Below are 14,733 nucleotides of genomic sequence, written 5' to 3'. Positions count from 1 at the left end.
CACGGGGGAGTAACAGATGCTGAACAGGAAGCTGATCACCCACCTGCCAGCTAGGTGCTCTCCCAGCTGCCTGGGTGCCCCGGAGCTGCTATAAGCAATCACCACTAACTGGGGGGCCTGACACCATGGAAATGCACTCCCTCCTATCCTTTCAGAGGCCAGAAGTCTGAGCTCCAGGAGCTGGCAGGGCCACGCTCCCTTGGGGGGCTCTAGTGGTGGACCCTTCCCGCCCCTTCCAGCTTCTGGGTCCCCTTGAGTGGCTGCATCCCACTACGGTGTCCCTGCTGTCACGTGGTCCCTCCCTGTGTGTCTGCACCTCTGTGTCCCTCCTCTTCTAAGGGTCATTGGCTGTAGGGCCCATCCTGCTCCAAGAAGATTTCATCTCGAGATCCTCCTCTCAGTCGCATCTGCAAAGACCCAATTTCCAAATGGGGTCACATCGGAGGCTCTGGGTGGACATGAATTGGGGGGGCCCATTTGACCCAGCCCAGCAGCTCTCCAGCATCTGCCGAGTTGCTGCCAGGCACATAGTTGGAGGTGGCCTCCTCCTCGGCCTGAGGCTGGGCTGGGTCATTTGGGGCCCCCCACTGATACCTCCCACGTAGGGAGCGGGTGGCAGCCGGCCTCCCCCCCTCAGCCGATACTCATGGTGGAAAGTGAGAGAGCATGCTTGTTTAAAAGAACACTGAGCCCCCTGTTCCAGGAACATCCCATCACATTGATTGTGTGGGTGACACGGAAGCACTTAGCAGCCCCCGCGCTCGCTTGGATGCACCTGCCATGCACTTCACCCAACTCTCTGGGCTCTTCTGGTTACTGGCGTCATCTTTCTCATCAGAAAGAAAAACATATTTGCCTAAATTTAGAACATTTTCTGGGAAGAGAGGGTGCAGCATGACAGTCAGGGGACAACAGAGGGAACGTGCCCCCCGGATCCTCCCCTTCACCACCCCCCATGGATACCCTGAGGCTCCAGCCAGGTGGGGGTACGTTCCTGCATGGGGGCTCAGGGGCATGGGGGGAACAAGCTCACGCTTTGGGGCATGGGGGTCAGGGGACCTGTTTTCACTGCTGGTCTTTGGGGAGGGAGGACTGAAAGTCGTGAGTCTCAGCCCTGAGCACAGCCTCCTGGAGGCCCGAGACAACCGGGTCACGTGGGAATGATTATTACCCTGTAATTGAGTGGTCCCAGCTCCGCGAGGGGGTGTGGGGGTGTCTGGACACAACCCAGCTCCTTGATCAGGCCTGGGGTTTCAGATCCTCTCCTCTGAAAAAGCAGAAGGATCACTTCTCCTGCCCATCACCTTGGAGTCAGGAATCAAGGTCCCAGCTCTCGCCCAGCCTCAGGACATCTATCCACCTCTGGAGATGGACAGGTCAGATGAAGAGAGCAGGCAAACCTGACATATCCCAGTTCAGGAAGGTCTCGGGATTGCCTGGCCTCCCAGACTCATGGGTGGAGCTTTGAGTCATTGGACATGATGTAATTTTCTTGTGGTTAGTCCTAAAGGTCACAGCTTCTCCCCTCACCTGCCAGACCAGCTCTTCTCTCATGGTGGGGGAGCCCCTGCTTTTTGGGCCTGCCCCTCAGTTGCCACCTCAGTAAAATGACCTTAGCAATCCCCTCTGCACTGCCACTCTCAGTTTCATCAAATGTCTCCCATCCCATTTCTTCTCCTACCACAGGACAGCATGAGGGATCCAGGCTTTGCCCATTGATTCCCACATCTTCTTGGGGAAGGGAGAGCTACCATCTGATACCCTTGGGACTCTGAGTGAAACATGATACAGTGGGAACCTGGAAGGGCCTTCCCCATCTGAGCTCCTTAAAGCCAGCCACATCCATCTTGGAGGAGGGCTGATGGGAGAATCCTTGGGCGTGACGGCATTGGGAGCTGTCCCTGGTGCTGGTCTCATGCATGCTACACAACCAACCAGGCACCACCCTCACTACGAGGGCTATAAGGTTGATTCAATCACTGTCCAAAGCAGTCCTTTAGGTTTTCCAGGCCTCTGGCCTCATCCAATCATATTTATAACTGTTTACTTTACTTTCCCAACACTCATGTGCTAACATTCACCAGTGGCAGGTGCAATCTTAGGCAGTGTGGAAAATAAAGAAGTAAATTAGACCTGACTTCTAAGGAGCTCACCATCTCATGGAGGAAACAAACAGGTATGCAAATGAACATCGTGTAAGGCAGGAAGTATTCATGACCTGAGGGAGCATGAGGGAGGTAGGCAGGCAGTGACCTAGGCAGGTATACTGACTTCTCCTTCATTATTTCACTCAAAGATAGTCACCAAGACCAGCAGCTGAGGAAGCTTCTGAGGGGGCAGCATTGCCTTTGAGGTTAATTCTCTGGTGGGTCTGCCTGTGGCAGTGGCAGGTGGACGACTGGTGGGTAGCTTTTCTAGCAAAGGGAGCACACACGGGGCTTCTCTCTGGTGCGGATTCTCATATGGGCCCGCAGGTTGGTTTGGGGGCTGGAGGACTGTGCACACATGCTGTGCTTGAGGGGCTTCTCCGCTGCCTGCATCTTCTGTGCATGTGTAGCTCTGATGTCTGGAAGAAACCTTTGTGACGCTCAGCACAAACAAACGGTTTCTCGTTCCTGCATTTTCTCTGGTCGGCATCCAGCCGAGACAAATATCTAAAGATCCTGAGACAGCCCTCACATCTGTATGATTTGGGAGGACCGTGGACTCTTTCTTGGTTACCTCACACCTGGTTTTTCCGTCATTGCTTTGGTCAGTAGTGACAGACTCAGGGGTGGCTTGCTCTGGCCTGGGGAGAAACTGTGGTTCCACCCTCATAGGGACATTCTGATAAGAGAGTCCTCCCAGGAATTCTTCCTGGAATCTGGAGAAGCCAAGCCTGATCTCCTGAGGTTCTGAACATTCTCCCAAGAAACACTCCCCTCTTCAGGCTGATGGCTACTATCTCCCTGAATGATAGTTAGGAAAGATACTCTATTTCTTTGACTAATAATACTGTCATTTACTTTAATGGTTTTCATAGAAATGTTGCTGCTGCCTTTTTTATGGTCATCTCCTTGTCCTCTTTGAAGAGAAATATCTTAGAGACCCTGGAAGGCTGTCCTCATGCTCTCTCTTGAGGTTCCTACTGGCATTTGGTCCATGAGATGAAAAACCACTTCTCTTAATGGCATATTCTCCGAGAAGAGGGCTTCCTGTCCCTGCCTGTGAACATGGACAAGGCCAGGTGACTTCATGCCGTTACTGGTGAGATCTTCTGTGAGTTTCTCCAGGTTTCTTCCACTTGAGTCCCATTTCTATCAAAGTGGACTTGTTTCTGCAATGTCCATTCAGTGCAAACTGCTCCAGGACCAACTGAGAGATCATTTCTTCCTTGCTGTGTTTTTCAGGCTACAATGAGCCATTGTTGGTTTGATATAAGATGAGTTGAGGGCCCTTAGCTGGAACTTAGAGGTTGCCTCTCCCTCCTGGACACCAGGTCCTCGGGTGGGTTCAAACTCTGGCTTGTCTGACCCAGGATCACTCCTGGCTGGGTCACGTTGAAAGGAGGTTCTGAGATCCAAAGCCATGCTTAGCACGATTTCTCAGAGAGACTCAACCTTGAGCATTCAGGCTCTGCTGAGTTAGATCCTCAGGCTCTCTTCCTGGGTTAACAGTCCAAGCTGAGTGATCCCAGGCTGAATGCTGGTCAAGGAGTATGGCTTCATTTCTGCAAGGGTTCTTCTGATACACCTTCTCACAGCTCCTCCCTTTTGTGGGGTCAGGGACTGAGTGATTGATTTAAAGATGTAGTCAGAAGACCCTTGTCCACTGATTGAATCAGCAGCTTCACCCGGTAGCAGCTCGAGGTGTCCGAGACCTTGTTGTACAGCCTCTGAGCACAGTGGCCTGCATCTGAGGGTCTGGTCCATAACCAGACATAGTAACATTTCAGCTCTGTTTCTGTAGCTCAGTTCAAATCAGAGGAGTCAACGTAATTCTGATATACTTAATCCACATGAAAGTGAACGACAGAAAAAGATCGTAGCAAAATTCCATGTAAAGCTAACATGGAAAGGGAGAATAGGGAACAGAATATCTCCATATACAGTGAAAGCAAAAAATCCAATAAAAATATGTAAGCACAGTATTTACAAACAAGCTAAAAGAAATTAACACAGTGGCAGAAGAGGCAAAGATCAACAACAGAAATCAGAATTAGAAAAACTCAGAGGTGATAGGCACAAGGAAAAATTAGGAACAAAAATTTCACAAATGAAGATTATACTAGAAGGAAACCATGAACAAATTAAAACAATGTACAATGGCTTCAGAGAAATAGAAGATAAAAAAAGAAAACTTTTAGAAATCAAATGTCATGAAGAAAGAGATAAATACAATTTGAGGGAAAGTAACAGATGAGATTCAACATACCCTTAATAACAGTCCCAAAAGTATAAAACCATCACAATGGAACAAAACAAATACTAAAACTATGTCAAGGAAACTTTTCTGAAATTAAAAAGAAATTACGTTGAAAACATATGTCATTTTCCTTGGAAAGTTGAATCAGGATAATTAACACTGAGACATAACCTTCTATAAATACTAGACTTGAAAGAAAACAAAGTTCTTTGGGCATCTAGACCAAAGGAGCAATTCACTTATGTTCTATTCTAACAAAGCTGCTGGAATGCAACACACCAGAGGCGGATTAGCTTTTAATAAAAGGGAATTTATTTTGTTAAAAACATATAGTTCTTCAGAGGGAAGGCAGCTAACTTTCATCTGAGGTTCTTTCTCATGTGGGAAGGCACAGGGCGATCTCTGCTGGCCTTCTCTCCAGGCCTCTGGGTTCCAACAACTTTCCCCGGGGTGATTCATTTCTGCATCTCCAAAGGCCTGGGCTGAGCTGTGAGTGCTGAGATGAGGTGGGCTGAGCTGCTTGGGCTGTGCTGCGTTGAGCTCTCTCCTTTAAGTTTCCCATGAATTAAATTATTTGGCACTGAGATTAAATGATGAGCATAAAGAAGACGACAGAGTCTATGGCGACCGTATGATCTGACTGTATAAGTAGGTGCAGTCATTGAAAATGGAAATAGAGAGCCTGGGGGAAGTAGGCAGAGCTGCTGACTGCTCCACAGATATTCACAGGAAGTAAGAGGAAATTATTCTGATTTAGATTTGGGGGAAGTGAGAGAGGAGAGGGGAGAAGAGGTGCAAAGTTAACTTCAGTATCACTTTTAGTGGGGATCCAATGGTTAATAGCCAAAAATAAGGGAGCGGAGTGGATTTTGGAATGAATCTAACCTTTAGAATTTAATGACAGCACAACAAAACCACCTGCAAGAGCATCGGAAACAAGATGTAAAGGGAAAAGAGCAGATAATACAAATCACAGAGTGAATCACTATTTTAATAAAAGATTTCTGGTCATATATATATGCACATATTTATTATATATAAAATGTTAAAAATTTGATAAAACTGGAGCCAATAATAAGGGTGATTTCAGGGATATATAGATAAGAGAAAAAATCAAAGTAGGAAAAATGTGTACTTTTTTAGGGTGAACATCTTCAATTGGATTCTTTCCATTTGATTAGCTGGAGATGTGACTCCACCCATTCAAGGTGGGCCTTGATTCGTTTACTGGAGTCCTTTAAAGGAGAAACATTTTGGAGAAAACTCAGATGTAGACACTTGAAGAACAGCTGCCCCGAGCCGACAGAGATGCAGACGTTTGGAGATGCTTGGAGCACCGACAAAAGGCCAGTGTCTAGACACGGATGTCTGGAGATGCAGAGCCCTGCAGAGGAGAGCTCTGAACACACAGACACACATATATTCATAATCTACCTAAGCTTAGAAAAACAAACAAGGATGAAAATGCCATAAAATTAAAGCAAAATGTTTACTTCTAGGGTATGGGAGGGAATAGAGCTGAGGGGACGGGGATCGAAGCTGGACTGAAATAGTAAGAAATTAATTCACTTCACATATTTACAAAAATTGAATTAAAAATTAGATCACGAAAATAAAAAATGAAATGAAATGAACCTTAACATGTATCTGATCGGTGGCAAAACAACACGGAGAGTGAGTATTCTAAGCAATTTAAAACCCAGTAATTTCACTGCACTCCTATGTGGGAAATACCATAAAGTGCAATAACATTGCAAAACAGCCTTAGCCCATTTTTAATTATCTCATTGTGAACCATGTCAGTTGTTGTTCTGAGCCCTCTGCATAATTTTAAAATTCAGTTCAGAACGGGCATGTTGGTGAGAACCAGGATTCTTAGCCTGGGAAAAATGAGACATAGGTACTAGAATGAGAGAGTAAGTCAAAAGTCTCTAGCTGTGGATTTGAAACCAAAGTGACCGTATAAAGTCATGAAGTATTCTGTATTAAACTGAAAGGGCATTTCTGGCTTCTGTATATTGCAGTGGCCTAGAAATAGTGACCAAGCATCTCTTGAAATATCACTTCCCATGTAAACAAACCAGGACCCCTCAAGGACATTGCAGGTTACAAGTCTGGGGCGGGAAACATCCAGCATGAGGCTGAACCGTCCTGTCAAACCCAAAGGTAAGGAGTGTGTTGAGATGGCTAGTGCCACAGCAAAAAGACTCTGGGAACGAGAGAAAGAGGCTGCACTGTCATTTGAAAATCTGAGCTTCAACCAGGATGCTATAATGCAGTGGGCTGAGGCACATTAATTATGTTCAATCTATGAGTTTATAATGATGAAAAATAAAAGAATCCACATATTCTAACTCAACTTGTCTGGAGAGCTCATTTAAAAAATTCGAACACATGGAGCCCAGAATGGGGGAGAGGGATTGTAATTTTGTGTAGCCTAATGTAATGCTGGCGATATCCCAGAGTGTGTTGAGCAGATAATCAAAAAGTATTGGCAAAGTCACTTGATGGATGGGAGAAAAAATATAGAACTATTAAATTTACCACTGGGGAAACCCCTGATACTATCTCAAACATTGAGGACTTCAAAGTCAATAGACCAAGCCCTTGATCTTGAGATTTGCTCTTGTGAAGCGTATGTATATAGCGGAGAAGTTTAGCCTACCTATAGGTATGCCTAAGAGTTACTTCTGGAGGGCCGCTGTTGTTGCTCAGATGTGGCCTCACTCTCTCTCTAGGCCCAGCTCTGCAAATGAAATCATTACCCTCCCCTCTGTGTGGGACATGACATCCAGGGGTGAAAGCTCTCCCTGGCAACATTGGCTGCAACCCCCAGGGATGAGCCTGGCCCTGGCACTGTGGGATCAACATGCCGTCCTGACCAAAAGGGGAAAGGAATGGTAACAAAATGAGGTATCAGTGGCTGAGAGAGTTCACATAGAGTCAAGAGGCTACTCTGGAGGCTACTCTTATGCAAGCTTCAGTTAGATATTGCTATCTACCCTGGTTTGCCAAACCACAACCAAAACCATTCCTACCAACTCTAAAGAACACCTAGGGCTCTATCTGAGATCCTAAAAAGGTTCCACACACTATGGTTACTTTTCAGAAACCTACAACCTCCGGATAGTTCCTAAACCAGACCAGTTCTGAAACCCAGAGGGGCCAGCCTCTCTAAGACATCAACTATTTCTATCCCCCCATCCCATATTATCAACAGCCCTTTCCTACATGAAAAATTTAGAATGGGCATAGTTCAAGATCCCTAAAGAATGGGAGAAAGATCAAAGGAGAAGTGCAGTTATAACAGAAAAGATAGAATTTAACAAATGAGTATGACTGCTGAATCATTATATCGATATTTCTTTTGGTATGCGGTGTCTTTGAGCAGCTAAAAGGAAACACCTAAAATTGTGGAGCTGTAACCCATGCTAAACTCTGAAATCTGTTCTATAACTAATCGTTGTGTTGTGTTTTAAAATTTATTGCTTCTTTGTATATATGTTATTTTTCACAACAAAAAATAAAGAATCTAACCAGTCACCATCGCAGTACACTGCTACGAATATTCAAAAACAGGTCTTTGTGTGGATATAGGTTTTCATTTCTCATGTGTAAATAAATGAGAATGGAATTGCTTTCTCTGGGCTATATGATGAGTAGATGTTTAAATTGTTTTCCAAAGAGGCTGCAGCGTGGACAATCCCTCCAGCAATATGGGCATTCTAGTTGTTCCTTGTCCTTGCCAACACTTGATGTTGTCAGTCTTTTTAAATTTAAGCCACTCCTGTAGGTGTGGAGTGGTAGCTCATGAGGTTTTAGCTCACACTTCCCCAAAGACAAATGATGTTGAGCTTATTTTCCTGTGCTCGATCGCCATTTGCATGGCTTCTTCTGTTCAAATGTCTTGCCTATTTTTTAAAATTAGGTTGTCTTAGTATTGATTTTTCAGAGTTTTTCTTTTACACGTATATTCTGGAAACAAGTTCTTTATCAGATGTATGTTTCATAGTTTTAGGTTAGTTTATGGTTCATTACAGGTTAAGGGGGCTTAAGAAGCACAGTGGAGGGGGCTGCTGAAGTCAGGGTAGTTGATGGATAGAAACAAGAGGGGAGGCTCCTGGTGTTCTACGAGCTCATCATGGAATTTGAGGAGACTAGGAAGAGCCAGAATTCCAGGTTAGCAACTGATTATCATGAACAATGATGTCAATAATTTTCCTACACAGGGAGTGACCAACGACAAGTCACTTTCTCTTCTGACATGCACAGCAACCTGGTACAGATAGAAGGTTGGACAGAACTTTTCCACACTGTTGTGCCAAAACTCAGAGATGTTCAGACATTTGCCCAAGGTCACACAGCTGCAGAGACAGAGCTAAGAGTACTCCTTTGTCTCTGCTTTCCTGCTCCAGTGCAGCCTCCATTCCCCACCAGGGTTTCCTCATATACTGGTGTCACTGTCTACTTTGGTCAAGCCTCTGCTTTCAGTTTGGCTGTAACCAGGCAAAATTAGGAAATTCCTCTTTTCATGAATTCTCTTATTTTTTCATTCAGAAAACACTGAGGCCCATCAGGGGCTTGCTGCAGGGATGAAAGCTGTCAGTGGGCACAGAGCACCTGGCTGGGTATCTCACAGCAGGCTCTGACCACGGCTACCTGGGTCTAACAGGTATACTCACCTGGTGGTCCCCATCAGGGTGGCTGGCTGGGCCAGGATCCCAGTGCTGGCCACTCTAGGATTCTGCTCACCCTTCTAGAAAGTCCTTATGTGGGGACTTGTGTGCCACAAGGTCCCAACAGGATCAGATGGCACACTTAAAACAGGACAGCTCAGGGGCGTCTAGTTGCAAAGATGGGTGCAGGGTAACCACGAGGGATGGTTCAGAGCTAGAGTTTGTAACAGCTGTGCCATGAAATGTGACATAGCAGAGGGAGCAGCTACTACAGCCAAAATAGAGGAAGAGTTGGTAGAGCAGATACCTGGAGGAGAGCAGCCTTCCGTCATGGACGCTCTTGCTCAGGGCAACCTGGCAAGGAAGAGCCAGCACCCTGAGGACTTGTCTGGCTCTTCTCCCTCCCTCTGATCTCCACTGGGGCTCCCTATTAGCCAAACCCACCCGGAAGCCACAGGGCAGGGGAGCCAAGTCTCTGCAGGCCCTACAGGTCAGCTCCTAGGGCAGAAAGCAGGGTGGGGAGCGCAGAGAGAAGATCTGGAGGTCAAAGGGAAGTTCCTCAGAACACCAGCAAAAGTGCCAGTGGAGGAGAATCCACCAGCTACGTAAGGCTGGGCTGCCAACGGAATATTCTATAGTGACCAGACCTGTGGGAGAGTCTGCACTCAATAGGGAGGAGGGAATTGGACTGAAGAAGTGGGTAGCAGCCTGTCCCTGGAGGTAGGCAGGTAGAGGGAGATGGATGTTTGGGAGGAGGAAGACGATGGTAAAGGGGTCAGGCACAGGACGGAGGCCTGGGTCTTCAGGAGAGGCTGCATGAGCACACTTGGTCGGCTCAGGTTGAAATAGCTCCCCAGCTGCGGGGTGCGGGCCAGCTTCATCTGCAGACCCTCCCTGTCCTCGGGGAGGTAAGGTGATAACAAAGGCCCGAGGCCAAAGCCGCCTCGGAGCTCAGAAACAAAGTTCCCTTCAAAATGAGTGGGGAAGGGTTTCAAGAACTTGGGGGGACCCCAGACACTTGAAAAACATTTCAAGACATCTGAAGAGCTACAAAGACACGTGGCTTCGCTTAGGCCCGGCCAGAGCCGTCTTTCTTGTGGGATTCCGCCCCATCACTCTTGGAGCCCACGGGACCAGCAGGGGAAAATGAAAAACAACGTTTTAAGGAATTATCGCAGCTTCTTTCCTTCCTGGCTGCCTCTCTCTCCCTTTTAAGTCGACAGAAAGGAGCTTTGCCCCCGCCCAGATTTTTTGCAAATGTGAAATGGAGCGTCTGCGCCGTCCCGGACACACCATTTGATTCTGGTTTGCACCCAAAGTGTGATGACAGGAGCCTTCGGCCGGTAATGGACGAGGACGGACTCTGGGAAGGGGGAAGCCGGAGGCACCGCATTAGTCTTGCTGCCGCAGCTATCACTGAGCCGGCCAGCGAAGGCTCCCCCAGCCCCCCACCCCCAGGCTGGCCTCAGAGGACACCGGTGGGGGGAGGCAGGGAACCCATGGGGCCGACCACGCTGCCATCTGGTGACTCTGTGAGAGCCCCAGGGAGAAATGACCAAAGCCCACCCCGTCTACACACTGGGGGTGTAGATGACCTGGAAAGAGGGAAATGGAGGGGCAGGCATTGGGGCACCTCTCACGGAGACACGGTGGGCTCTGGTGGGGCGGGGGCGCTGCACTACTCCAGGTGTGTCTGCCGCAGGCATTGGAGCACCTCTCATGGAGACACGGTGGGCTCTGGTGGGGCGGGGGGGGCTGCACTACCCCAGGTGCGTCTGCCGCAGGCATTGGAGCACCTCTCACGGAGACACGGTGGGCTCTGGTGGGGTGGGGGCTGCACTACTCCAGGTGTGTCTGCCGCAGGCATTGGAGCACCTCTCACGGAGACACGGTGGGCTCTGGTGGGGCGGGGGGCTGCACTACTCCAGGCGTGTCTGCCGCAGGCATTGGAGCACCTCTCATGGAGACACGGTGGGCTCTGGTGGGGCGGGGGGCTGCACTACTCCAGGTGTGTCTGCCGCAGGCATTGGAGCACCTCTCATGGAGACACGGTGGGCTCTGGTGGGGCGGGGGCTGCACTACTCCAGGTGCGTCTGTCCCGGGGGATAAAGGCAACCCTCATAGGCGGCAACCGGGGCTCCCGCTCTCCCCACCCCACGCCCTCGCCACATCACTCAGGGGTTTTCCACTCCGGCTCTGGCTCAATCACCTCGTTGGCCAATAGAAAGAGGCAGAAGTGACACGGTGGCCATGCGGAGTCTCAGCGATGAGATGCCTCATGTTTTGACGTCCTCTCTGCCTCCGCTCGCAGCCCCGGCTGGCTGCTGCAAGATGAGACACTCGCGGAGCAGAGAGAGTTGTCCCAACTTCTCTTTGTCTTCACCACGGCCCCCAGCTCCCCGCAGATGCGCGAGTCGTGAATGGATATTGTCACATGCCACTGAGTTTGGGGTGGTTGTTACATAGCAAAAGTGAACTGACACGAAGACCTACTGGGGGTGCATCCATCTGGCCTCCTGTTTCTCCTTCTTTATTCCCTGTTCATCTTCCCCATCAGGCTGTGGACTCTGCTGATTCCTTCCAGGTCCTCTGGGCATGTTACCCAGGCCCCACCATCTCTAATCCCACCCCAACCCCAAGAGGAAAGGAAGTCACAGTGTGAAGGTGCATCAGATACCCAGAGGGGACAGTTTGTATCTCAGCTCTGCCACACACCAGCCGTGGGACCTGGAGCAAGTGACTTTGTTTCCTGACGGGTAAGGTGTGTATTAAGTAGCACCTGCTTGGGGAAGCTGCTGGGCAGGTGACGTGTGCTGAGTACAGAGAGCCAGGCATGGAGCGGGCAGGGAACCGAGGGGGCCCTCACGTGATGCTGGTGCACGGTCAGGAAGGGCAGCAACCTGTCTAGACTGGACCAGCGCTAGCCTCTGTGCTGGGCAACCTCAGCTGGGCTCAGCCTCTCCCTTTCCAGAAGGCGAGCAGAAGAGACACTGTCAAGTGCAAATTTGATAACCAGACACCGTGCTGGGGCTCGCGGACAGCCCAGCCTCCCTTTGATCCTGGCTGTCTGGGCCGGCCACTCTCCAGCCGCCCAGGGTCTGTTTTCCATTTGAGTTTGCCTGGGCCCTCCTTTGTAGAAGATCAGTTTTCAGGCCCCAACAGATGGAACAATAAGTGGGAAGGGAAGGCATGCCATCCTCTCCCTCACTGGGGTGATTCCCTTGGCTTGCCCAGCTACCAGAAGCACGATGGGATCTGGGACCCCCACCCCAAATGCTGAAAATTTTTCCAAGGGATGGAGACAAAAGTGCTCCAGGAAAGGAGGGGCTTCCAGAGTGGCTCTGCAGGACCTCAGCACGGTCGCCAAGGTCAGCAGCAACATGAGGGGGAGGCCACCCCATAGGCCTCTGAGTGGTCTGACAGGGCAGCAAACGGAGACTCTGAGGGTGGGCATCAACTGAGCAAAAGAAGAGGACCTGGACCTCGGCAGTCTCTCAGGCCATCTTTGTTGAATAAATCCATGAATTGGTGGGTGGGTAGGTGGGTGGATGGATGGGTAGATGGAAAGATGGATGGAGGGCGAGTGAATAGATGGGTGGATGGATGGGTGAATGATTGAATGAGTGAGGAAGGGTGGTTGGGGTTGAATGGATGATAGAACAGATAGACGGAAGGGTGGATGAATGGGTGGACAGATAGCTGGATGGATAGACAGATGGGTGGGTGGATGGATGGATGGGTGGGTGGGTGGATGGATGGATGGGTGGGTGGATGGGTGGATGGATGGGTGGGTGGGTGGATGGGTGGGTGGATGGATGGGTGGGTGGGTGGGTGGATGGGTGGATGGATGGGTGGATGGGTGGATGGGTGGGTGGGTGGATGGGTGGATGGATGGGTGGATGGATGGATGGGTGGGTGAATGGGTGGGTGGGTGGGTGGGTGGATGGATGGGTGGATGGATGGGTGGATGGATGGATGGGTGGGTGGGTGGATGGATGGATGGATGGGTGGATGGATGGATGGGTGGATGGATGGGTGGGTGGATGGGTGGGTGGATGGATGGGTGGATGGATGGATGGGTGGGTGGGTGGATGGGTGGGTGGGTGGATGGGTGGGTGGTGGGTGGGTGGATGGATGGGTGGGTGGGTGGGTGGGTGGGTGGGTGGGCGGATGGGTGGATGGGTGGGTGGATGGGTGGGTGGGTGGATGGGTGGGTGGGTGGATGGGTGGATGGGTGGGTGGATGGGTGGGTGGGTGGATGGGTGGGTGGGTGGATTCCACCCTGCTTTGGCTCTAAATTAGAGGGGATAAACTGCATTCTAACTTTGTGAACATGGGCAACTCACCAGGATGTCAGCTGTGCTGGGGATAGGTCTTGCCTCCGTTGCTCAACTCCCTCTGATGCATCATAAATGGTGTCTGGTGTGCAACAGCACTCAGTTTACTGACCAACATGATCACTCCAAACCTCAGCTTAACAGTGAAATAAGGATAACAGCAAGCACGCCCCTCCTGGAGGCTGCTGGGAAAGTCAGACAAGACAAGCTGTAGAGCTTGCTGTGCCAATAGCACATGACACACTCTTGTAAATGGTCCTTCTAATCATTATCATTAAATAAAGGACCTTAAGAAACAGGGAATGACTAACAACACAATCACCTGATAAAAGTAATAAATCACATGCCTTGTTTCCTTCCTTGGACTTTCGCAGTTAGTCCAGTAGACGGTGTCAGGTGGCCTAGTGAACGCGATACGGGGTCCCAGTCCCTCTGCTCTCCCATCCTGCAGCTGGAGGGCCTCCACCACATCTCTCTTCATGGCTCACGGTGGCTGCTCAAGATCCTGCCACCTCATCACACCACAGTGTCCAAACAGGAAGCAAGGATGGAGGCGGGTGTGGCCCAAGGGACGTCCCCTCTGATTGCTATTTACTGATGTGGAAGGAAAATGTTTGCTTCAGCTCAATGTCCAGAGCCAGACCAGGGGCACCTTCTGAATGCAACTGAGCTGTCATGACCTTAGACCTGGAGTCAGCAAACTTCCTCTGTAAGGGTCCTCACTGTGAGCACTTTTGTCTTTGGAAGCTGTGGGGTCTCTGCCTCAGCGAGGCCACCATAGCACAGATGTGGGTCTAGACAGCGTGGCTCTGTCCTACTAAAACTCTATAACAACAGGTGGCCAGCAGGAGGTGGCCAATCAGCCATAGTTTGCCGACCCCCACCTTAGGAAAAAGTCACCCGTCACTTGGGGCTGGGCCAATTGTAACCAACAAATCTGCCATGAGCATTTAAACCACCCCACGATGCTCCATGGGAGGGGCCGTGGCCTGTCCAAGACCACACAGCGGGCCAGGGCTCCCCACCCCTTGGGAGGAGGACTTCTCCCATCTCTGCTCTGGAGGGGAGCAAGTGGCCTGGGTGGGCGCAGTGCGTGGGGCATGATGTCCACCTGTCGGAGGGAGGGGTGGGAGGCCTGGCTGGAGGCACAGGGGGCACGTGGCCTCTCTGTGTCCCCACCTGCTGTGAGCCTCAGACCCAAGGGACACCAAGACACGCCGTTCCAGCTCCTCCCCTGGGGCACTACTTCGTGGACCTCCTGTGGGGCAAGGAGGCTGCACGACCACTTGCTCCCTCGTTGGTTCTGATAAACAGAA

The 14,733-nt window shown here is 50.2% G+C and overlaps 1 long non-coding RNA gene and 1 pseudogene across 1 annotated transcript in view; one reads left to right on the top strand and one right to left on the bottom strand.

Moving 5' to 3' along the window:
- Positions 1–13,607, top strand: part of LOC143663451 (uncharacterized) — a 35,283-nt gene extending 21,676 nt beyond the window's left edge. Inside the window, exons 2-3 of the long non-coding RNA XR_013165911.1 lie at positions 11,638–11,836; positions 13,554–13,607. This is a non-coding gene — a long non-coding RNA (uncharacterized LOC143663451). The remainder of the gene's footprint in view (positions 1–11,637; positions 11,837–13,553) is intronic.
- On the bottom strand, positions 2,291–3,569 carry LOC143663694 (zinc finger and SCAN domain-containing protein 4 pseudogene; annotated as a pseudogene).
- Positions 13,608–14,733: the final 1,126 nt, after the last annotated feature.

This window comes from Tamandua tetradactyla, chromosome 19, assembly GCF_023851605.1.
Source record: "Tamandua tetradactyla isolate mTamTet1 chromosome 19, mTamTet1.pri, whole genome shotgun sequence".
Lineage (NCBI taxonomy): Eukaryota > Metazoa > Chordata > Mammalia > Pilosa > Myrmecophagidae > Tamandua > Tamandua tetradactyla.
This window is presented reverse-complemented; position numbering and strand designations above follow the sequence as displayed.